General features: G+C 35.3%; 1 protein-coding gene across 18 annotated transcripts in view; it reads left to right on the top strand.

Annotated features, from left to right (window-relative positions):
- The window catches only part of ADGRL3 (adhesion G protein-coupled receptor L3), a 497,188-nt gene that overhangs the window by 188,834 nt on the left and 284,172 nt on the right, over nt 1-24,182 (top strand). The window lies entirely within an intron of this gene.

Genomic DNA, 24,182 nt, shown 5'->3' on the forward strand with positions numbered 1-24,182 from the left:
TTTGGGGTTTAAAGGAAGTCTTAAATACATTAAGTTTGAGGTGCCAGTGACGTCTACAGTGTTCCACAGTGATGACAGCCTGAAGGGTCAGAATAGAGCTTGGCTTAGGAAAGAAAAAATAATAGCTAATAATAAGTATTTGAGATGTTTTTGCCTGAAACCTAATTTAATTCTCAAAACTTGTTGAGCAAATAGTACTGAAATCCAAGGTCATACAGCTACTACATAGACTTGAGATTTGAACTCTTTCAGAGTCAATACACTGAACCACACCTCTGTGCTGCTGCTCAGGAAGGACTAAACATCCTAGAATCATTGGTATAAAGGTACAAGTGAAATTTCGAGGGTGAGGGGAATGTCTGAAAATAACCAAAAAAAAAAAAAAAAAGGTAGACAACAAAATATGGAAAATTTAATGGGCCGGAGAACAAAAACAAACTGAAGATGTATATGGAGAAGGTATGTTAAAGTTGAAACCAGTTAATCCAAAATCTAGGAAAGAACCTAATGTCACAAAAACCAGGAGAAAGAAGTTTAAAGAGAAAGAAGTACATTACTTTATAGAATTCTGTAGAGCGGCATTTCTCAAAGTACATTCTATGGAACATAAACCATGCTGGACATTGGAGGGAGACAGGATTCTATCTATCCTTAAATAAGTTTATAGGACACAAAATAATAAGCTCTCACTACCCTCTTTCCCCTCATCTTCTAGAACCACAAATGCAAATTAGGACATTAAAGGCAAGGGGAAATAATTAAAGGAAGTTATTAACCCCATGGTAGCTTAGAGGCATCTTCCTTTTAAAAAAAATTTTAAGGGTGTCTGGATGGTTCAGTCGGTTGAGCATCTGACTCTTGATTTCTGCTTATACGAGGTCTCGAGGTTGTGAAAGCCCCTTGCGTTGGGCTCTGCACTGGGCGTAGATCCTGCTTAAGATTCTCTCTCTCCCTTTCCCCCTACCCCTCTCCCCGGCTTGTGCTGTCTGTTTCTCTCTCTAAAATTAAATAAAATTGAAAACAAATTAACCTAGAGAATACATATTTGAAAATATTTTTATAAAAGGATCATGTTTGGTGATAGAACAAGGATTCCAATAGAGAGAAGCTCTTTGGATACTTAATAAGTATCTTATTAAGATACGAGGAATGTTCAAAGGGGCGGGGATGATATGAGATAAAAGAATAGTTTAAATCTGAGCATGAGGATTAGGGATAAACAAATGAAGCAAACTCACAAAACAGGAATTGTGGAATTAGAACAAAAGGGTAAAGCCAGTAGTCTGGTGATTGAGTGTTAAAATCTCCCTGGAGCCGGGTCAGTTACAAAGCCCACTTACTGGAGGGGACTTGGGATGTGGAAAGAGTGGTAGTAATACCAGCCCTGACAGACTTCCTCCTGCTAATTGTTCCGGTTTCTTTTTTCATGGTTTCTGGATCCCATTCCTTTCCAGTTTCATTCTTTGGTCTTGTCCACTTGATGGATGTTGCTCTCAAAATATGTTGCTCAGAACTGAAAACAGTACTTCAGTTGTCTTTTCTAAGGCACTGTGTGTTTTATCTCCTTTGACAACATGATCAGAGGGCTTGTTCCCTTTGAATTTCAGTCAATTGTATTCAATTTATATGAATTTTAAAAATTCTTCTAGTAATTATACAACTTTTATACATGAATGAAACACCTTTTTAAGGTTATTTTATAACTTTACTTTAGAATTTGCATTTACATTTTATTACTATCAGCCCTTTATTCTTGCCTGGCATTTAAAGGACTTTTTCAAATATTCATTCTGAATTCCTTTTTATTAGAGCTCCTAGCTTTGTGTGAACAGATTTTACTTTTATGTCTTTGATTTCATCAAATGAATATTAATATTAAAATGATCAGTGTGAAGGACAGAGGTTTGCTGAAAGCCACAAGAAATAATTGTGCAACTTTAACTTACCCAGGAATCTCTTTGGCTACAATTATTGTGCCCAACCCCTTGGGTGTCCCTTTGAATCCTCTTAAATCAGTCATTCCTATTGTTTTTGTTGCTGTTGTTGTTTGGTTCTTGTTTGTTTGTTTTGTTTTATGTCTATGTTCTAGCCACTTATGTATCAGAGTGAACTTTGTCAAAACTGTTTAGAGTCCAGTAAAATATTTATACCTGAGTTTTCTGATTTTCTATCTATAAAGAAAGTTGTACTGATTTGATACAGTTTGTAAGTGATTCCATTTTCATGTTTAGGTATTTAGGAGCCATTTCCTCATTCATGCTAAAATCTTGATTTGCCTTAACTCAATATCACTAATATGTTTCTCTAAACATACATTTCCTTCTTTGTACGAAAGGCACCTGTCTGTCGTTTCCCCACAACTTGACTTTGTGTTTTATTACTTCATTTGTGAAGTAGTTTTATCATAGTGGCTTTGGATTCTTGAGTAATTTGCCCAAATTTTTTGTGCCCCAGTTTCCTCATCAGTAGTATGGGGATAATGATACTATCTATGGTATAAAATTGTTGGAGAACTAGGGGCACCTGGGTGGCGCAGTCGGTTAAGCGTCCGACTTCAGCCAGGTCACGATCTCGCGGTCCGTGAGTTCGAGCCCCTCGTCGGGCTCTGGGCTGATGGCTCAGAGCCTGGAGCCTGTTTCCAATTCTGTGTCTCCCTCTCTCTCTGCCCCTCCCCCGTTCATGCTCTGTCTCTCTCTGTCCCAAAAATAAATAAACGTTGAAAAAAAATTAAAAAAAAAATAAATAAAATTGTTGGAGAACTAGATTAATTGAAATGCTTAGAATGTACCTTACACAAAGTAAATGCTCAACAAATATTGCTTTTAATTTTTTCGGTACACTAATCTTGACTAAGAAACATGACCCATTTCCGACCCTAGTGTGAAAATGCTTTGGGGAACTGTAAATGGTTTAATAAATACAAAAGTTCCCTTCAGTTACTAAGTCTGAGGAGTGTAAGGGTTTTTCTGGGAACCTAGTATTTAATTATTTTTACACACACAGCATGTGGGATACATCCATCCAGTTTAAAATATGTAATGATGCAGGGTTTTGCTTATCCATCCAACATCTGAAAACACAAACATTCTGAGTTTGAAGTTAAAATGCCAGGTATTATTAGAAAGACAGGATCCGGTATTGGGAAAAATGGATCAATTTATAAAAGTGGTAGACATCAAGACTGTTATTTCTATTGTTAGGGAGAGCAAATTAGGACGGTCTTGCTGGGCAGTGAGTCAGAGAGACAGACGAAATGGGTGCTAAAAAAAGACCAAACCCTGTCACCAGAGAATCTATATCCCCTTCCTCCACCAGACTATATGATGCTCCTTTATGATATGTCTCTTCTATTGTTTGCTTTGATGTTTATTTTAGCCATTTTCCTTTTGACAAAGAAAGGTTTGTTTGGAAGCCAGGATGGACGAAAGATGAGGAATAGTATCGGTGCCCTAGGAGGAGGGAGGAGTCGATTGCCATTGAGGACCCAGAATCACCTGCTCCAAAAGTGCTGAGCGGGGTACCCTTTCTTTGGGGCAGCTCCAGTGCTCTGTAGAAGACCTAATGTGTAACAGTTTTGAAATCTAATTACCGGTGCTTCATGGGGCAACACCATTACTGGCTGAAGGATTTTAATGGGACCATAAAAATTATAATTGCTAAAGAAGGTCAGGTTGGCCCAGGCTCTGTTATTTGATATCACGGCAAATCGATGATTGATTGAAAAAAATGTACCAGTCTCTCCACTTGCCAATCGGTAAACATTTTCACATGACGTACCTTTCTGTGAGTACTAATACTTGCAAAGACAAGTGAAATACAGACTGACAGTTTTGATTTAAAAAAAATAAATGGCAGTTTTTAAATTTCTTTTTAAGGTATTGATATTACTGTCTTTTCAACGGATTTTAAAGGCGTGTGCTTGACCTTGATTTTCTTAAGGCTACATTGCTTTAACCCTGTTCAAGCATGTGGACATCTTCAGGTGCCTAATCAGAGCTTAGAAATTCTTTGAAGCATGTACAAATAAGTGTACTGAGAATCTTTTTAAGCAAATGAAAACTAATTATGGGTAAGAAATGAAAACCCAGAGTTTCATGTGCTTCTCTCTCTTTATGTGTATCCCAGCACGTACTCTGTGGTATGTAAGATCATCCACTGTTCTGAGACCCCCTGATGATAGGCCCATATGTGCGCACATACCTGATGTAAGCCTAACAGGACCCCGTTAACAGGCACCATGGAGGGCTTACCTCACCATGTCACTGCTTGCATTGCTTTGTTTCAAACTCAGTGTGGGTCGCCCTGTTTTATTTTTACTCTTTCCCTTCTTTTGTGGCTATAGTGTGCGATTTAAGTTTTCTTCAGAATGCTGCTTTCCACTTACCCAAATTTCAGATACTCCCTTCTGAAATTCAAGTTTCATGGGTCATTTGGCACAGTTATTGGCTTATTTCCAAGCTTGCCATCTCCCTTTTGTTTAGTATTGCTGACATTTTCATGTTTATTCATAAAAAATATCATGTGAATTTACACTGGCACTGGGAGAAGGTGGCGTCTATGCCAACAATAAGTGTCATTTGGGATGTAGAGGGATTTAGAGCTATAATAAATTGTCTCATTCTACGTACAATAAAATGTATCACAGTCATAAATCTTACCTTTCAAATGCATTTCTTTAATTGCAGTTGCTGGGTGCTTTTTTTTTTTTCTCTATCACTACCAAAAAGACTTGAGTATTCTTAATATTTTAAAGGGAGGATTAAAACATGTTTCTACAGGTACTTTTTTTCCCCCTAAGTTATTGGTTGTTTACATTCTTCAGGTCTCAGATTTCCTTTTAATGCAAAATTTCCAAGTTGAAAATCCAGACTTTCTTAGATGTATTTTTTAAGTAGAAATAGGAAAATTCAAGAAAAATTCAGAGAAATACATGATGATGTTTTTTACTTATATTTTTTTCAGTTATAAGTGAAAATTGATGAGATTTTTAAAAGATTTTCTATCTATTCCATTCTTAACAATTCTTGAATTTTGTTTAAGCCCTACTTTACCCATAGACATTTCATAGAGTCATAATTGATCTTGATATTACACCCTTCTGACCATTTGTATCACATTCATAAATTTAGCCAATTATCTTAGCCCAGTTTATACTTTACATGGTACTTTATTTCCTATTTAAATGTTATTGATTTGTCCCATGTATTTAATGTTCTACTTATTCAACGAGGAGGGATCATGTCTTTATCAAACAAACAACAATAGTAATAATAATACCTGGTAGTTACCAGGTGTTTACTCTATGCCAGGCTCTGTTTAAGCTTCATAAATAGCTGGAGAGGTAGAGAATTTTATTATACTTTTTTTTTTTTTTTGGCAAGGAAACTGAAGCACAGAAACATTATGTAACTCTTCCAATGATACACAGCTATACAGTGGTAGTGGCAGGATTTGACCTCATTTGAAACTCTGTGACTCAAAGCCTATTCTCTCAACTACTGCACTACCCTGCCAAAGAAAATAAACCATCCAATGAATTATTTGTTGAGTAAATTATTTTTTCATAGATCAGTCTGAATTCTGCCAGTAATGATTAGTATAACCATTGTTAATGATTGCAAATCAAATGACTGCCTTATTCAAGGTGTTAATACTTAGGCATATGGAGCTACACATAATTGTATAGGATTTAGGTAGGCAAATACTTCTAATTTCCTAGAGTGACTTGTGAGTCCCAGTGACCTTTATCAGGATGTGGGCATGTTATTCCCTAGGCAACAGTTACTTGAAGAAGCATAAGGTTTTGCTATAGCCAAGTTGGTTTTGCTATGGTTGAAGCTTTGAAATAATTAACAGAAAACAAGCTTATTACTTCTTAAACTGAATTTGGTTAATGGAAGCTACTCTTACAGATGTTTAAACATGAGATGGGTATTTCATCTTATCCAAATATCTAAACAATGGCATTAAAAGCAGTTCTGGGGACACCCGGGTGACTCAGTCGGTTAAGTGTCTGACTTCAGCTCAGGTCATGATCTCACAGTTCCTGGGTTCGAGCCCCGCCCCACGTCAGGCTCTGTGCTGGCAGCTCAGTGCCTGGAGCCTGCTTCAGATTCTGTGTCTCCTTCTTTCTCTGCCACTCCCCCACTCACAATCTATCTTTCAAAAATAAACATTAAAAAAAAAAAAAGCAGTTCTGAATTCAGTGGCTACGTGGTACGTTTGCCCTAGCCTTTGGAGTTAAAGGCTCTGAAAAATTCTATATTTCTGTATTTATAAAATAAATATTTTTAATAACTGTATTCAGAAACAATAGTGTGATATTGTGTGATATTTACACAAAGAAAAGCCAATGGGGTCAGTGGTGAGGAATAGCCATTGATCCAGTCTTAAACTTTAAAATAGCCTTAAATTTATTGATGGGGAGGCCCTGGCCTTCTATGGCCTGTTTTCGTAATGTCCCTTTACTCTTCTGGAGGCCCTAGCCTGCAGTATTCCAGGTATCTGCCCATAGGAGCCATTGCCTTTATCCTGGATGGCTGATCCATTAATTTGTCTGCCCAGGTAGCAGGCCAACAGGTCTAATTCCAAAAGAATTATATTGAGTAAGGGTATTATAGATTATGCTTAGAGTATACCTCAGTGGTTGTGAACTTGTGTATATTTAAAACACATCCAAATACCAGAATCTTGGTGGTTCTCTTGAGTGCATTAAATTTCATTCACAAATATAGCACTATATGTTCATTTAGTGTGCTGGCCTGTCAACATAACTATTTGCTGACCTATTACACTTACATAATTGTGAAGCAAGTTTCATACATTTCAAGTAAATATTACTGATTTGGGTTTTTGTTTATTTTGTTTTATTTTGGTGTTGGCTATACTTTGAATAAGTTGTGCCCCACATGTTACCACATGATTCCACTCAATTTAACACCCCATGCAACAGATATAATACTTCTTATTAATGTGTTAATGATATATTCTGCACATTGATCAAAATGTGACAGCACAGTATGTGAAGGAGTTGTGATATGTAATGAGTTATATAGACTTCTGTCAACTGTGTAGGAAAGTTACCAAAAGGTTGATATTGTTCCTAGGTAAAGACCAATCCCATTATTTCAATGACCTATTAGACACATAATTTTCTTTTTTTTTAAATTTTTTAAATGTTTATTCATTATTTTTGAGAGAGAGAGAGAGAGAGAGAGACAGATTGCGAGCAGGGGAGGGGCAAAGAGAGAGAGAGGAAGACACAGAATTTGAAGCAGTCTCCAGGGTCTGAGCTGTCAGCACAGAGCCCAACGTGGGGCTCAAACTCACGGACCGCGAGATCATGACCTGAGCCGAAGTTGGACACTTAACCGACTGAGCCACCCAAGCCCCCCTAGACATAATTTTCTTAATACAGCTCCTCTTATATCAGAGATTGCTTTTTCATAACACACCTAGTGTAGCATGATTGTCAGTAATCACAATGTGATCAAATATTATTTGTCTGGTATTTTATTAGAAGAATGTATTTCACGGCACCATTTATAGATGATGTTTCATCTGCAATGTCGAGTTCCTTCTACATAAAGAGTAGACAATATTCGCTGGTGCTTCCTTCAGTTCTTTCTGTGCATTATTAAAGTTAGGATCCATTTGGCAATAGGGTATGCTGCAAACCTAACAGTGCTGTCTCAAAACATATGCCTCAGATATTTTGCTGTAATTATAAAACTAATAGATGTCACTGTTTCAGTAAGTCAATTAGAATACTCCTGGCTTGGAACACTATCAGGGAAAAACATTTTTGACAGTTTTAGGAATCCTTGCACATAAAATTATATTAAATGTTTGCATTTGATTCTATCCTGTGTTATATCCATAAATAGCAGCATATCATTTTAGTTAGAGTATAGGTTTTGAAATCATACAGATCTGGGTTGAAATCCCAAGCCTGTCAACTGGGAGCTATGTGTCCTTGGACCATTCTGCTCATGAGCCCTAGATCCCTCAACCCCAACATGAAGTTATAACTACAAAACGAATAAATGAGAAATTATATGTAAAATATTTAACCCAGTGCCAAGTATATAGTAATCAATCACTCAACTCAATGGAATTTAAAAAATTAATGTGTGTAATTTACAGTATATCCCAATTCTTGCAAGTTTTTATTTACAGTTATCTAGGGGGAGGAAAAAAATTATTTTTCCTACTACCCGTTTAGTTTCTCTAGGTGGGAACCTATATGGTGGATTGATAAGACAGATTAAAAAGAGAAAAACACACAAATTTAATATAAGTTCTATATGGCAATAGAATCTTTATAAGGAAATGATGACCTTATGAAATGTTAAACCTGAGTTTTTATACCAGGTTTGACAAAGAGCAGAAAGTTGTGGGAAAACAGGATACACTAAAAGGGTATGAGTGAAGGGTAATAAACTGGGGGAAATTTAGGCCTGTTCTTTTGGATTCCTCTTGACATCCTTCTGTCTTCAGAGATAAGGATGCTCCTTTTTTCTGGTTACAGAGAGGGCACCTCTTATAAGAGGGCCTTATGACCTGCTTCAGGTAATAAGGGGAAGGTTAGAGAGTCCTTCTTGCACCTGTTGTTTCACACAAGCTTTCAGCTTAAAATCTTTAATATGTCAAGGTGCCATATTTAAGGAAGGATATTCTCATCCCATTCATGGTCCTTACTGTTACATGGCTGATGTCATTATATGAGCATACTTGTCACCTATTTAAATTCAAGAGCTGGCTGCCATCTGCATAGAGACAAATGAAGCCTTTTTCTTTTCTGTGATTTTAGTTCCTTTTGTCTCTTGATATAGCACCATGTGTACACTTAAGTTCTGCATTTCTGCATTGAAATGTGTTGTTTTCAAATTAAGATTATCCTTTGTGACAGAAATGACTGTCATATGCTTTCAAGATTGTCTATCAGTTAAACTCAGGTATCTGAGTTGCATAACACCCAGATACTTGGAAAATTATGGGGACTGATGTTGCAACTATTTCTAAGTGCCTTCCTCATTAAAAAGTACTTATATATACATATAATGATAAGACTTTATTATTATTTAAGTATGCAAATGTGAATGCCTATTACCATATCACTAACTTGATTCTGGAGTCTATTTTTACATTCATGCACCTAGCGTTGTTTTATATTAATTATATCAGTAGTTAATCATTGTTTTTGCTTCTTCCCTCCAATGAGAAAACATTTTGGAGCCAATTATGCTTCTGTGATGAGGACTGAGTATGCCCCCCCCCTTTTTTTGGTATGTTCTTCCTTAGTCTAGAAATTAATTTTTATTAACTCATCATTATGTTCATTACATCAATAAATCAGCAAGTATTTATTGTGCACCCAGTGTTCACCAAAGCAGCATTTTGTTGCCTTTAAATTGCTTATAAATATCTCAGTTACTTGCTAATTCACTGTGTAGATTAATTGACCTTGATCTAGTTATAGATTTAAATTATATTCTCCTGGAATCTTAAAAGTTTCAAGGGCTCACTTTTCCAGACATAAGTTAGTAAATGAAAGTATACAAGTTAAAATTGCAAGCATGCCTATCTCTTTCATACTCTCTATTCAAGAATCCTGCTAGTGTTGCACTGTGTGTTAACTAGCTGGTCTATGTTGTATTTTAAAAGGCTAAAGAGGGGCGCCTGGGTGGCGCAGTCGGTTGGGCGTCCGACTTCAGCCAGGTCACGATCTTGCGGTCCGTGAGTTCGAGCCCCGCGTCAGGCTCTGGGCTGATGGCTCGGAGCCTGGAGCCTGTTTCCGATTCTGTGTCTCCCTCTCTCTCTGCCCCTCGCCCGTTCATGCTCTGTCTCTCTCTGTCCCAAAAATAAATAAACGTTGAAAAAAAAATGCTTTAAAAGGCTAAAGAAGTAAGGCTCTAGAAAAAGAGCTATGGTTTTTATGTGGGAAGTATTTCAATAATTTCTTATGATGGAGGCCTATCTAAACACATTTTCTCTTACCAGAATAGGAAGGGCAATCTAAGGGCTTCATTTAACGGAACATTATTATAGCATAAAAGTAATAGAAAATAATTATTATTTCTGCTGAAGTTCCACTTGTCATTTGAGCCTTAGCTGCTTGTGAACTCAAGAGTCATGATCTAAGTGATTTATCTTCTTTCTCCATTCCCAACATTGACATGAGAATAGACAGAATCAGCTACAACAAGTTCTATTTTTCCTCTTTCTGTGCCTGTAGCAGTAGCTCTGTGGAATGTGTATGATTTCGACCGTTAGCTACGATCTTTTTCTGAACTTGCACTCTTAACTGTATGTAACTGGAAAGGCTGTTACAAAAATGAGCTAGAAATATTGCAGTAGTATTTTTTTTTTGACCTGGAGAAAAAGTGAAGAAAAACTGCTATGTTAAAACAAATCTTTGTGGTATCCAAAATCGAAATGATACTAATTAATGTAAAATGGGCATTATGAAAAAAATTTCAAGATTAAGGTAGGTACTGTTTTGCTTACATATGTGCATATGTGCACGCGCGCACACACACACACACACACACACACACACACACACATATTTTGCAAGTATTTAATGGCCCTGAATTCACATAGACAATATATAGTTGACTAAGCTAAGGGAGAAGATTCATTAGACCTGCTGGCTTCTCCAAATGCATAAATTTAACTTAGACATGATGTGCAGACATCAGTTCTTCAGTAGTTGTAGAAACTACATAGATACTCTTAGCAGATGCCTCTGGCATACATAGTATTCCCTTGGCTCAACTCTGTTTTCACCCAGACCCAGAGTGAACTATTTTGTTGGCGCTCAGGCCTATCCCAGTTACCTAATTGTCAACTCAAATGCCTCCTACTTGTCTTTCAGCATTCTGCCATAAGACTTCCTGAGGACCAGTAGTTTGCTCAGCTAGCACCCATCTGCTTATCTGCAGGGAAGTTCATGCCAGTGAAGATTGTTTTCAGTCACTGGCAGAAAAGGCCTGTGCATCATTACCCCAGTTTTATATTTTTCAGAGATCTGGGCAGAATTCGGTCCTCCTTGCCAACAGTGACAACTTCAATAATAACACATATTGTAGCTTTTCTTCTTTTTTCATCTCTCTCTCCATGTTGCTTAACACTTAGTTCCTGGGATCACCTGCCAAATAAACTACCTGCATCAAGGTCCTTACCTTGTCCTTTACTTTCTGGGGATTCCAAATGAGAGTATTATGCCATATAGGAACATTTGAATTGATTATGTTTGAATAACTCCAAACATTTGTAGGCATAATCAATCCATAAGTATTTGCCAACCATTTAGTTATTTAGTGTTATTAGGAAAATATCACACAGCCTTTTGTAAATCTGATTTGACAAAACGTTAATCTTCTTACCACCTCTTTTAACATTTAACATACTGTCTACCTTCTTGGAAAGCAACTGTCATCTTGTTGGTGAAGTAACACTTACATGTTTGAAACAGTTGGCCGATACTATGAGAATCTGTGCCTTTCTGCCATTTTACTGATTACTGAATTTCTTGGTAGCACACTAATTGGAGTGATGTCTTACTCTAGAAGTCTCAAGGTGATCAATTTCAGCAGAGCTTTCTACCTAAAGCTTATCTTTCAAAAGCAGGCTCTCTTGAAAGGTATGGTTCACATATGAAGTTGTGAAAAACTTTGTAGAAGAGGAGGGATTTTACCCAATTTTAGATAACTGTGTTGGAGACTGTGAAAGTCAGTATTAACTTAGCGGTATGTGCAAGGGCACAGATGTAGGAGAATCATTATGTTTCATCCAAAAGAGATGCTTAGGGAGAAAGTAGTCCTATGACCAACTTGCTTTTTCTTGTGTAAAAATGGAAGTTTATGTGCAAAAAAAATAGTACATAAAAATGAAAGCAAGGCATCCATTCACACACAGCTTTTCAGAGGGAAAATAAAATGTGTCATAACAAAAATGCTGGCATATATTTACTTAGATATCTTGGACTTGTAGGTGTGTAAAAGATGTAGTATAGCTATTTTACATTTGCATACATGATCTGGCTTGATGAATATCAATATTTTTCTTCCATTGTATTATCATAACCAAGGATAAAGTAATTATCACAGAACTGGGAGAAAACAGGTTGTATTATCCCATGCACCTATTCTAACTTTTGCATGTTTGACTACCTGGTCAGAATGGTGGTGGAGGATCAATTACATAAACCATGTCTACAACCATCTTCTGTGGGAGAAAAGGGACCGGAAAAAGCAAGAATTTGTTTGTCTTCAGAGTAAACAAAACAAAACAAAACAAACAAACAAAAAGACAAAAAAAAAAAAAACCTCTCCCTCTACAATACTGTCAAGAGAAGTGCTGACTATTTCAAACATTTTGTTTATCCTTCCATTATGAGTTTAAGACTATGGACTGAATTTGCTTTAATTTTTATTTGTCCAAATGCAAATAAACTAAGTTTGTTAATGACCCGTTTTTTTCTGGTGGTAGCTTTAAGAAAGGCATCAAACGTCATAAAATTAAACCAATTAACTTCAACTGTCTTGCTTCTTTCTCTAGTGAAGGAGTCATATGGCTCTAGAAATGATAAGTAAAATCTTTTAAAGTCTTAATATACCCTTCATTGGCCCTTTCTGAATATTCCCAAGTGCCTATCAGAAATATAGATCTGGTCCTATTAAACTGCCATTTATTAATATTAACAAAGCAGCATTGCTGCCAGAAGCAAAAGCAGAAAAACAATTTATCTCTCTGCCTTCTTGAAGTGTGCACGATAAATATGTACCAATTTTAAATGAAAGTGAACATCAGTAAACTAGACAGATTTATTGCGTTAGCTTGTAGCAAAATGAGCTTGTTCCGTTTTCACATACTTTTTCTGGTAGTAAATGTTTTAATCTATTGATGCCATGGAGAAATGCTACATTAGCTATAAAACAGAGAGAGGGCACCGTTCAGTGACAGGACCAATAATATGTATAGAGCAGTAAACACTTTGCAAGTATTTAATGGCCCTGAATTCAAATAGACAATATATAGTTGACTAAGCTGAGGGAGAAGATTCATTAGACCTGCTGGCTTCTCCAAATGCATAAATTTAACTTAGACATGATGTGCAGACATCAGTTCTTCAGTAGTTGTAGAAACTACATTTGATTTCAAAAAGAAGGAAAACCCATTCTCATAGGCTGCTGCACACCAGAATTTTATATTCTCTTTTTCCTTTGATGGTATAAGCTCTTGATTCTTACTGTTGTTGTGAAGGATTTATTATTTCCCATCTCACATCTCTCCTCTCTAAAACTGGTAGACACAATAGAGCATAGAACCTCACCGTGATCTGATGAACCCATGTTACACATGTAACAAGTGAGCTGATATTCAGGGAAGACTTGTGAGTTAAGACGCCATCGTTTGGGATGAAAAAATACCATGTGAGAAATCTAAGAAACGTAAAACTTACCTCCATACTCTATTTCCAAATGTATATGTCATTTACTTAAAAGTAGATACCAGGGGCTCCTGGGTGGCTCAGTCAGTGAAACTTCTGACTCTTGATTTTGGCTGAGGTCATGACCTCATGGTCTGTGGTGAGATGGAGCCCCGTGTCAGGCTGTTTGCTGAGCAGGGAGCCTGCTTAATATTCCCCCTCCCTCTCCCTCTGCCCCTCTCTCCCACTGACATGCTCTTTCTCTCTTAAAAGAATGATAATAAAATAAAGTAAAAGCAAAGTAGAATAAAAGTAGATACCAGATTCAGAGGTCATGTAGTTTTTTGATAAGTGGCAAATCAGCCAAAATTCACAACTTGAGATTTCATGCAAAATCTCATACTTTGAATCTATTTTTCAAACTTTGTTAAATTTGAAATAGTGTATCGAGCCATTGTGTTACTTCATTTTCTGGGTGAGAAAAATTAGTCAATATAAAATGACCAGTAATCTTCTTGGGAGACTATGCAGACCATCCAATGAGCATAAATCTTACAGCCAAGATTATCTTTTTTCAAATCCTAGTTCTGTTTCTTACTAGATTTATGACCTTAAGATTTGTTAATTAATTTCTCTATCGCATACTTTCTTCATCTATAAAATGGTGACAATATATACTTACCTTAAAGAGCTGTTTTGATAATTAAATGAGTTAATAGTGTTTTCACACAGTAAACATTCAACAACTGTTAGCTATTGTTGTCGTAAATGCTTGTTTCAAATTATGCATTTATTCATTCATATTTAAAAATGCCCAAAATTGCAAGCTATTTTGTTTTCAGTATTCATTATTGCAAAATGTAGCACAATGGAACAGAGTATAGTAGTTTTTTTGTTTTGTTTTGTTTTAGTAATTAGATATTAAGCTAAAAATCACATGGATTTATTAATCCTCATATTTAGAAAATATTCACTTCAGCATAGCAGTTACACAATCCACATCTACATTTTATTTTAAAATTTCATTTCCCTTTATTTTGCCTTTGGTAATATGAGTAAAGTTATACCACTTATTCAAAAGCATCAAAGGTAAGAGATGTACTGATTCAACGAATTCAAACTATTTACTGAATAGCTTCCACATTCCAGGTACTATTCTGGATGGTGGGACACAGCAGTGAAGAAAATGGAGAGAGTCCTTGAATCTATACAACTAACTTTCTAGTAGATTAACAGAGTATGTCACAGTGTGAGGGTTTCTAAGGAGATATATTTTCTATCTGAAATGTGTTTGTATTTAATGTTGTATTTTTTAAAATAATGACCTGATACAGTAGACATAATAATAGTACTTACATAAATACTTCATAATCATTGTATATACTTCATGTTGTGCCTACACATAAGAAATTAAAATTTTAATAAATACCAACTGCAGTTGACTAGATATCAATTGCTTTCTTATTTAATTTTGTCTCCAAGGAAGGTTATTTCACTAAAAAGTAAACAACAACAATAGACACCAATAATATTATACCACTGATAGTGCCTTACGTGGTGCTCTAACCAGCGAATTCATTCTTATGATCCTTTACAGGGAGCTGCTTCTACAAACAGTTGGAGGCTAGTTAGTTTAAACAGACAGTGAAGTATGTTGCCACCAGTCCAATAGGAAAATAAATATGTAATGACTTGTTTCATTCCCTAAAACTCTGTTTTTCCTCTCAACTGACACATTTCAGTAAAATAAACAAAAAGTGCATTCAGTGAATTACTGAACAGATGTTGGTTGAGTGTTATAAAGAATGGGAGGGAAAACCCACTTTGTTGTCTGTTTGTTTTAATTTAATTTTAGATTTAATATCTTAGCTTTGGGTATTGTACTGCATTACATACATTTGGGGGGCTGTCTGCTCATTTTGTTACCTCACTTTGACCTAGCTAATGCACAACTCTCGTTTAAGGAATCTTTATTCCTTCTGTCACTGTCTTTCAAAGGAAGGACGTAAGTCCATAAGGAAACCAGATTGTGAAGAATCTGCCCTCTTTCTCAGGAGCACACAGTTCCTGGGTCAAATATTATAACATTGTTGAGCTAGACCCCATTGTGAATGTTTTCCACTGCAAGTATGAAATAAGTAGAAATTGTTTACTACACAATTAACTATGTTTGGCTGGGCCAGGGGCATCTTGACACAGAATTGTCACAGATACACTATGATGGACCCTGAAGAATTAAAGAAACAGGAAACTTAATTAAAGAATTAAAGAAACAGGAACTTAATGGGTAGAGCAGGGCTGGCACTTAGAAAGTAATAGAGGTAGGTGAGAACTCTATTCCCTCGCTCAGTTAATGAAATTATTCAACAATAACAAATAATGCAAGTACCATGTACTTGTAAGATAGTGGTTTAGCACTTGGTTTCTGATATCAGAGGCCTGGCATTGGATCCTGGTCTGTCATGTTAATTTATCTGTATCGTGGTTTCTTTTTTTTCCAATATTGAAGTAGTAATACTGTCTACTTTATGGCAGTAATGTAATTGTTAAGTGGATAATACGTAAATTATTTAAAACCATAAGCTAGTAAACAGCACTCAATTAATATTAGTCATCCTCATTATTTGTGCCCTAATCCCTTTCTTATTAGCCAAAGAGCAAAGCATAGAGGTTAAGTGTGTAGGCTTAGAAGTTCAAATACCACCTCTACCAATTGCTAGTTAATGGCCTCTGTACTCAGTCTCCCCATCTGTATAATGGTGACTATAATCTCAACAGAGTTGTTGTGAAGATTGAATAAGATGATATAGATAATATATTTGGCAAATAGGCTGATATAGTATAAATGCTAAGTAAGTAGCATTATTTACTATTTTACTAATATTAAAACTTATTGTTTTAATATTAAGGAGAAACTTCACAGAGATTACAAAATCATCGTAGCATTTGATTGTAGAATAAATATTTTGCAATGTGCAGTTATATAGGTAGCTAAAGAGATAACAGACTCCACTGTAGAGGGATAAGATGTTCTACCTATGGAGAATTTTTGTGCCTTCTTAGCAGAAATAAAAGACACGCTTTGCTATCTGTAAGATTTGTCTTCTTCTCTTTTGTTGATATCATTGAAAAAAACCATACGAAGTTTATATTTGGAGCCATTTGCCTGTGGTTTTAAAAGCATGTCAGTGCCAACATTTATTTACCACCACTTATAACAGGACAATGAAATCTAATCCAGTAATGCCTGTATGATATAGACTATTCTGCCTTCAAGAACCTCCAAATGCTTCCAGGAGAAGGCAAAAATATCGGGTGCCAAGAGAATGGTAAATGAGACAGTATAATTGAAATGAACTAGAATAGATATTGGCAAGCAGTGGTCATGGGATAAACATCCATTGGATTGTTTTTCTACTAGCCCATGAGCTAAGTATACCTTTTACATTTTTTAATTAAGAAATGTTAAAAAAAAAAAAAAAAGAAGACGACAACGGTGATGACAGCAGCTATGCAGTGCAGCCTGTATGTGTCTCAAAGTGTCACATACTATCTGGCCCTTTGCAGAAAAGGTTTGCCAACCCTCAGACTAGAACATTATTAGACACCTCCCTCCCCACAAACTAAGCTGAAATCACACATTTATTCAACATGGGACTGCTAAATAAAGCAGTAATCATGAAGGAAGAAGTTCGAACCTACTGTAGAATTTGGCTTAACTAGAAATAGGAGAAGATGTGAGGCATTCTGAACAAGGGCAACAGAGTGAGAGAAAGTTGAAAAATATATGGAAGTGTGGAGTATATGAAATAAGAATGAATAAACCATTATGAAGAATATGATTAGGCTATAGGATTAATAAGACATAGAAATGGAAAAATCCTGTGTGTGCTCTCTCTCTCTCTCAAAAATTTAAAAAATAAAATAAAGTAAAAAAAAAAAAAGTAAAATAACTTGATTTCTTTCAGCTTCTGATCTTTCTCATCAGTAAAATTAGAGCAGTCGTGGGCGCCTGGGTGGCTCAGTCGGTTAAGCATCCAACTTCGGCTCAAGTCATGATCTTGCAGTCCGTGAGTTCGAGCCCCGCATCGGGCTCTGTGCTGACTGCTCAGAGCCTGGAGCCTGTTTCAGATTCGGTGTCTCCCTCTCTCTCTGACCCTCCCGCGTTCATGCTCTGTCTCTCTCTGTCTCAAAAATAAATAAACGTTAAAAAAAATTAAAAAAAAATTAGAGCAGTCGTTCCTGCCCTCACAATACATAAAATTGTGAAACAAATAAAAAATATTACATTACTTAATAATTTATTTTTTTTTTCAACGTTTATTTATTTTTGGGACAGAGAGAGACAGAGCATGAACGGGGGAGGGGCAGAGAGAGAGGGAGACACAGAGTCGGAAACAGGCTCCAGGCTCTGAGCCATCAGCCCAGAGCCCGACGCGGGGCTCGAACTCACGGACCGCGAGATCGTGACCTGGCTGAAGTCGGACGCTTAACCGACTGCGCCACCCAGGCGCCCCTACTTAATAATTTATTTTTAATACTATTAAGAGTTTAAAAGTAAATTGTGATTTGGGGCTAATATCTAATTCTCTGGCTTCATTTGTTTTTTTTTTATTTGTAACATATTGGCTGAGAATAAATGACATCTAAAAGAATTCAGCCCCCAAACCACAGTAATTACAACATATTTACTAAATATGTAGGATTAGATTAGATTAATTTTAAAGATCTCATTTATTGCATCTCCAGAGCTGGATGCATAGAACCTAGTAGCAGGAATCAGTCAAAAATATATTTCTCAGGAACAAATGGATGACATTTTACACAAGAAGTTAGAACAGTTTGTAGTCAAACTGTTGTTTTATTTTTAACTACAACTTCTCTTAACGATGCCCTCTCTCTGCTACTCACTTCTATTTTTGTATGTTTTTTATCTCTTTACACAAGTTCCTCTGCAAGCATTTAAAAATAGCTTATTGTTGGTAAATAAGTACACTGAAAATCACCAATTGTTAGACTGCAATTTTTCCTGAGGCAGAGATCAGTTCCTTGTCTGTAACATGTTCGTAAAAGAACCACCAAATCCACAGAGTTTCTCTGAGGATTAAATAAAATGATCCTCAGGAAAACTATTCACATAGTTACACATTCAGTAAGTTAGGTGTTATGATTATAATTACATGTCTCTGTATTCACAGCTCTAAGGGTCTTGCAAATAACAAGTACATTCAGTGGACCTAATATAAATATACGTTATAGTCTTACACACTCTGAGGGGACTCTGCCTTTGTTTCTTGTTCAGCAACTTTAAATGCCATGCTGTTGTTACACAGTGGTAACAGGTCATTATGATGGGGGTACATCATTGATGAACCAAATGTAATGTTGTCTTTACTACCAATAATATTTTAGAAAAATTATTATTTTTACTAGAAGCTATTACTGATATATTCTCCAAAGAGCCTACTAATAGCACCGTTTTCTTTTAAAAGGCTAAATTAGCAGGAAGATTTTACAGATCCATCAAAAGGATGGCAAGTTAATACAAAATAAAAAGTAGTTTCAGTTTCTGCACCCTCTATTGATATTGTATTTAAGTGTTTGAATTAGAATGTGGCTACTGAAAGCATCTTGTAAATTATTGACATTTTCAATCTACACACTCCAAGATGAAATTCATTAGAAGGTAATAATTTTGGAAACACATTATATAAAGCCATTGTAATACAGAGGTGCTTGGGCAGCACTTTTATTCACCAGTGCATGGCTATTACTTGAAAAACATAATTTAGAAGCTGAGCTGCAGAGATTACCCATGTCTTTTCATTAAATAAAGGATTAGCACCTTATTTACTGAAAGAGACAAATGTCTGTCAGAATTTTTGATATGAAGTATACCAAAATTAATGAACTTCACAGGTCTTTTTTATTTCTATTTACTGAAGTGCTTCTGTATTTTATTGGTGTATGTGAAATAGAAAAAGAGAATTTTCTCTGTTTCAGAATGAGAATTAACAGGACATGAGGTATTCAGCACATTTTTGTTTCTGGTGATAAGAAACATCTTGTTTCCTTGGGCAAGAAATGAGGAAACTTTTTTTAGAAAATTATTATTATTTTGTCTTCTTTGGAGAGGCTTTGCATCAGTAGTCTCAGGGTTAAAAGCCCTGAAAAATACGACATGCAGTCTCATTCCCTGAAAATACTACAGTACAACTCATCATTGCATGGAGGCTTAAGAAACACTAATTGAGCTTTTCTTAACGTGCTGCATATTGGAGATGCAACAATGGATAAGATCACTTGTATTTGAATTTCAACTCTACCACTCACTAATCAGAGAGCAGTGCCTCTTTGAGACAGATGGAAGGGACCTGTTTCTTCATTTGAAAAGTTAAGATAAAGAGAATATCTACTTCATAAGGTTTCTCAGAGATGATTGAATGAGTACTGTATGAAAAACTTCAGGGCAATATATGGCACATGGTACATGCTTAGCGAATGTTCTTGTAACAGAGTGCTTACCCTCAGGAAGATTCCATTTGTGTTAAATATGTCCTCCAAAGTTCACTCTCACATGAATTTCTTGACAGAAAGGAAATGGAGAGCAAGAATGCAACAAACACTTTCATTGAGTTTACAGGTAGTGAGAGCCAGTGTTTATTACACAAATGACAGACTCTTCCATCTGTCAAGGTTTTCTTAGTCAACTCCTTTAACCCTTGAGTTTTTGTTGAATCATCTTTGATGTAGGAATAACAAATACCACATCACAGTGTTATTTGAAGAACTAAATCAAGTGATTCATATGAAAACATTTTGTTAAAGTATAGAGTGGTATAGAAGTGAAAGTATTATTGTAAACTTCTGATTATTCACTTATAGATGGCCTTTTTTATAGATGATACACCAGCAAATTTTCATCCAAGACTGATTTTTTATTACTCACTTAGTTTCCTTTATTGCTGTCTCCTTCACTGCCCAGCTGGCCAGTGATAAGGGTATTTTAATAGTCCAAGCCAAATGTAACCAAGAAAATAATGCTGTTTAAAATAATAATAAATTTAAATGATAAAAAAGGTACTTATAATTTTTAATGTTGTATAACTATCTCTTGTTCCCCATAAACATTTTTATTTGTATGTTACAGAAATATAGAGGCATCATTGGATTATATAACATGGATGGAAAATATCTAGTACTACTTACAGTTTAAAATAAAAGAAAATTTAACCTATATTAGAATTAGATACAATTTCATAGTTCTTAGTTATGACAATTTAGTTCTAACAATTTTTAGCACGCAACAATTTTATTTCTCTGTAATTTGCAATGCAATTTGGAAAAGACTGGCAATGCGTGCATATGCTCTCTCATCCATACCTTTTCTAATTAAAAAATGCAATTCAAAAGTACTGCATATGGTATAGATATGGATAGAACTAATAACATCTTATTTTTTCTAAACAATAACATGGCTATTGGCTATATATTATTTCTCTTTTATGAACTGTTGGGAAATAAAGAGAAAATTTACTAGTCTTTTTTTCTTTCCTGTTTCTGCCTTTTATACAGAATAAAATTACCCTTAGTTTGAATTTGTCATTTACTCTAACCACAGGATATAGCTTACAACATTAAGTTTGACAAAGGACAACAAGGAAATCACTTTGAGGAAATATATAAACATATTTGCAGAGGCTGAATGGACAATAAAAATAGTTTGGGGATTAAAAGTGAAGAGAGAAAAAAAGAGAGTAACTAGTTCCACAGAGGATTGGAAATGAACAGTGACACTATAATGCCAGAATTCAGGATATTGGACCAGACCAAAAGACAGGAGGTACTGAAGAAGGCTGAACACAGATCTCACTGTACGATTCATTTATTTATGATCTCATTACAGAGAGGAGAGAAGGGAGTATTTTTGGTCTGTGTTTTTAGATCATTACAGGCTGTTTTATAGCAACATTTTGTTCTCTCCGATATAATTCTCAAGACTATTCGTATAGTTTTTCTTATTTCCCTTTTTTTCCCTCCAGTTTTACACTTAATTAGTTGGAGATACATATTGCACATGAATTGCACCTTCCTCCACATCCATTAAAATACAAAGGCATTGTACAGATAATACATTGCACATATGATTATATATAGCAAATCTAGATTCTTTTCACCATTTTTTTCTTTTTACTACATGCTTAAAACATTAAGAAGCAGAATTAATCACCTCTATTTGGTTTATATATTAATTCAGCAGCTATTCACTGAGTACTTATGCACCAGGCATTATGAAGGATATAGTGTCAAGGGTGTTAACTTGTGTCCATACAGTTTGTTTGTATGAGTGTTTTTTGTTTGTTTGTTTGTTTCCCCAAGGGAAAGAAGCTTCTAGAGTCAGAACCACATGATGGACAGTGACTGGCTAATCCTCAATCTTACTAAGCTTTTCAGTGACAAATTATGTTTGCCTTGCCAATTTTTGTTAAAGGGAATATGATTTGTGTATGCTTGTTTCTACTTAAATTATAGGATTGTTTTACTAGAGTCTTGAAAATAGCAAATAAATGATAAATGAGCTACAGCCAGTCATGACATAGGCAAGAACACAATAATTTTCTCCAAAGTGAAACTGCCTAATAAATCTTAATTTTGAGTAACCAGCAAGTAACAGAAGTACGCTTTACTTAAGCTACAGCTTATACCAATTCTTGGACTGAGACCAGAGCATTAAAATTTTACCTAATGACAATTGAGAAGATAGAAGTAAAAGTTCTTTAAAAATAACAATATCCAGGGATGCCTGGGTGGCTCAGTTGGCTGAGCATCTGACTTTGGCTCAGGTCATGATCTAACAGCTTGTGGTTTCGAGCCCTGCATCAGGCTCTATGCTGACAGCTCAGAGCCTGGAGCCTGCTTCAGATTCTGTCTCCATCTCTCTCTGCCTTCTCCCTCGCTCATACTCTGTCTCTCTCTCAGAAATAAATAACCATTAAAATTTTTAAAAATAATAACAATATCCATTAAATTGTAAGATAGTATTTACAGAATAACAAATATCACTTGATCTTAACCAAAAGGCAGAGAAGCGATGAGAATAACAAATATCAATACTTTTGATCACATATCCCACCTTCTTCATTTAGTAGTTGTTGAAAAGAGAAATACTAATTGCCAAGAAGTTAGGGTAACTGTGCTTTAGAATAATATGAAGAGTTTTATGTAAAATAAAACTCAAGTTGTATGAGTATACATTTGATGTTTCAGAATATAAACCTTCTATATACAGTTCTCAAAAGGATATATATTTAGATGTATTTCAAGGAACAAAATTAGTTCTAGAAATTCTTTTGTAACCTAGTTGTTGAAAAAAATGTCAACTTTAGTGTGACTTCCCACTCCCAACCTCCATTTTCATTGTAATGTGCCTTGAGTCCAAACTTTTGAGACTATTGATTGAATAATTTCTTAAGGTGCTTAGTTATGCTTCTTCTAGTTGTCAGTCTGAACCCAAATTTGTTAGTATTCTAGTCAGAGCATGAAGTGCATGTCTTAAGAGTTTAACTGATATGTAGTGAGGCATATAGTCCAATGAACACTGCAGTCACTCAATAAAGATTGAACATAATGATAAATTGTAAGAGTATAGAATTGCTGAAAGAGTCCTAGAAATACTATTAAAATAAGATTTGTATATTAATGAGATAAGGAATCTTTTTAAAAAACTACATTTGCAACTTCTTAAGCATAACTTTTGGCATATACTAGCTTTGTGTTCTAACACATGTAACATTGAGCTTTCAAAAAAGTGAATGGGGAGAAATGAATGTGATTTTGACAACAGAAGACAACAGCTTAGGTCAAAGCACAAAATCTCACCTAAATGCAATTACCCAAACAGTATTTCTCCTGTGTTTTGAAACTTCCTTAGAGTTTTATTTATTGTGCAATACTGTTTTGGTTTATCCATTCTGTTGAAAGTTTTTTAGACTTCTATCATTTGCAATCTGTGATTTTTAAGTTTGTGTTATGAACCCATTCCCCCTCCAACTCTTCCTCTTGTTTTTTGTTGGTCCTTTTTTCTTCTTTTTGTGATTTGGGCAAATTGTCTCTAATGAGAGAAATGTTCATAAGATAAACAAGATGCTGCTTGATCAGTTACATGAATGCTACAATTTCCCAGAATTTTCCCTGGCCTGAATTGGTCAGTACCTTAAAAATAATAATGGGATCTAATTTGTTATGGCATAGCCATAACATGGTTGAGGATCTGAATTTATTCTTACAAGAGTATGTTGATTCAGTTAAGAATTTCAGAAAAGGCCAGAACAGGTGGCTCATGATTTATGTCAACCCTCTGATAACAGATTTTTCTGAAAGATATTTTTCCATAATATCAAATATTGATGAGTGGGAGGGAGAGAAGTTTCTTCAATAAAGATTCTGAATCCATTATTTAGTGTGAGGGAATTCCGTATTAATGTGTACCACATGAGGTTTATTTCTCATAAAACTTAAATGGAAAATCTTAGGCCTTATGAAACAAGTTACAGAGTAGTTTCTTCTGAAGAGATCAATCCTTGAGATGGGTAAAAAGCAAGACTATTATGTTAAATGGTGATATAAACTGTAATATTTTATAAATGAGGCAAGTCAAACTATTTGAAAGCTTTATATGTATAATTACCTTCCTAACTTTAAAAGGGAAATATTGGTGTTCTTATTATGAATCTTAATTTCCTATGTC

This window comes from Lynx rufus, unplaced genomic scaffold (assembly GCF_022079265.1).
Source record: "Lynx rufus isolate CCGP_SWC_20201006 ecotype Redwood Valley unplaced genomic scaffold, mLynRuf1.p SCAF_3, whole genome shotgun sequence".
Lineage (NCBI taxonomy): Eukaryota > Metazoa > Chordata > Mammalia > Carnivora > Felidae > Lynx > Lynx rufus.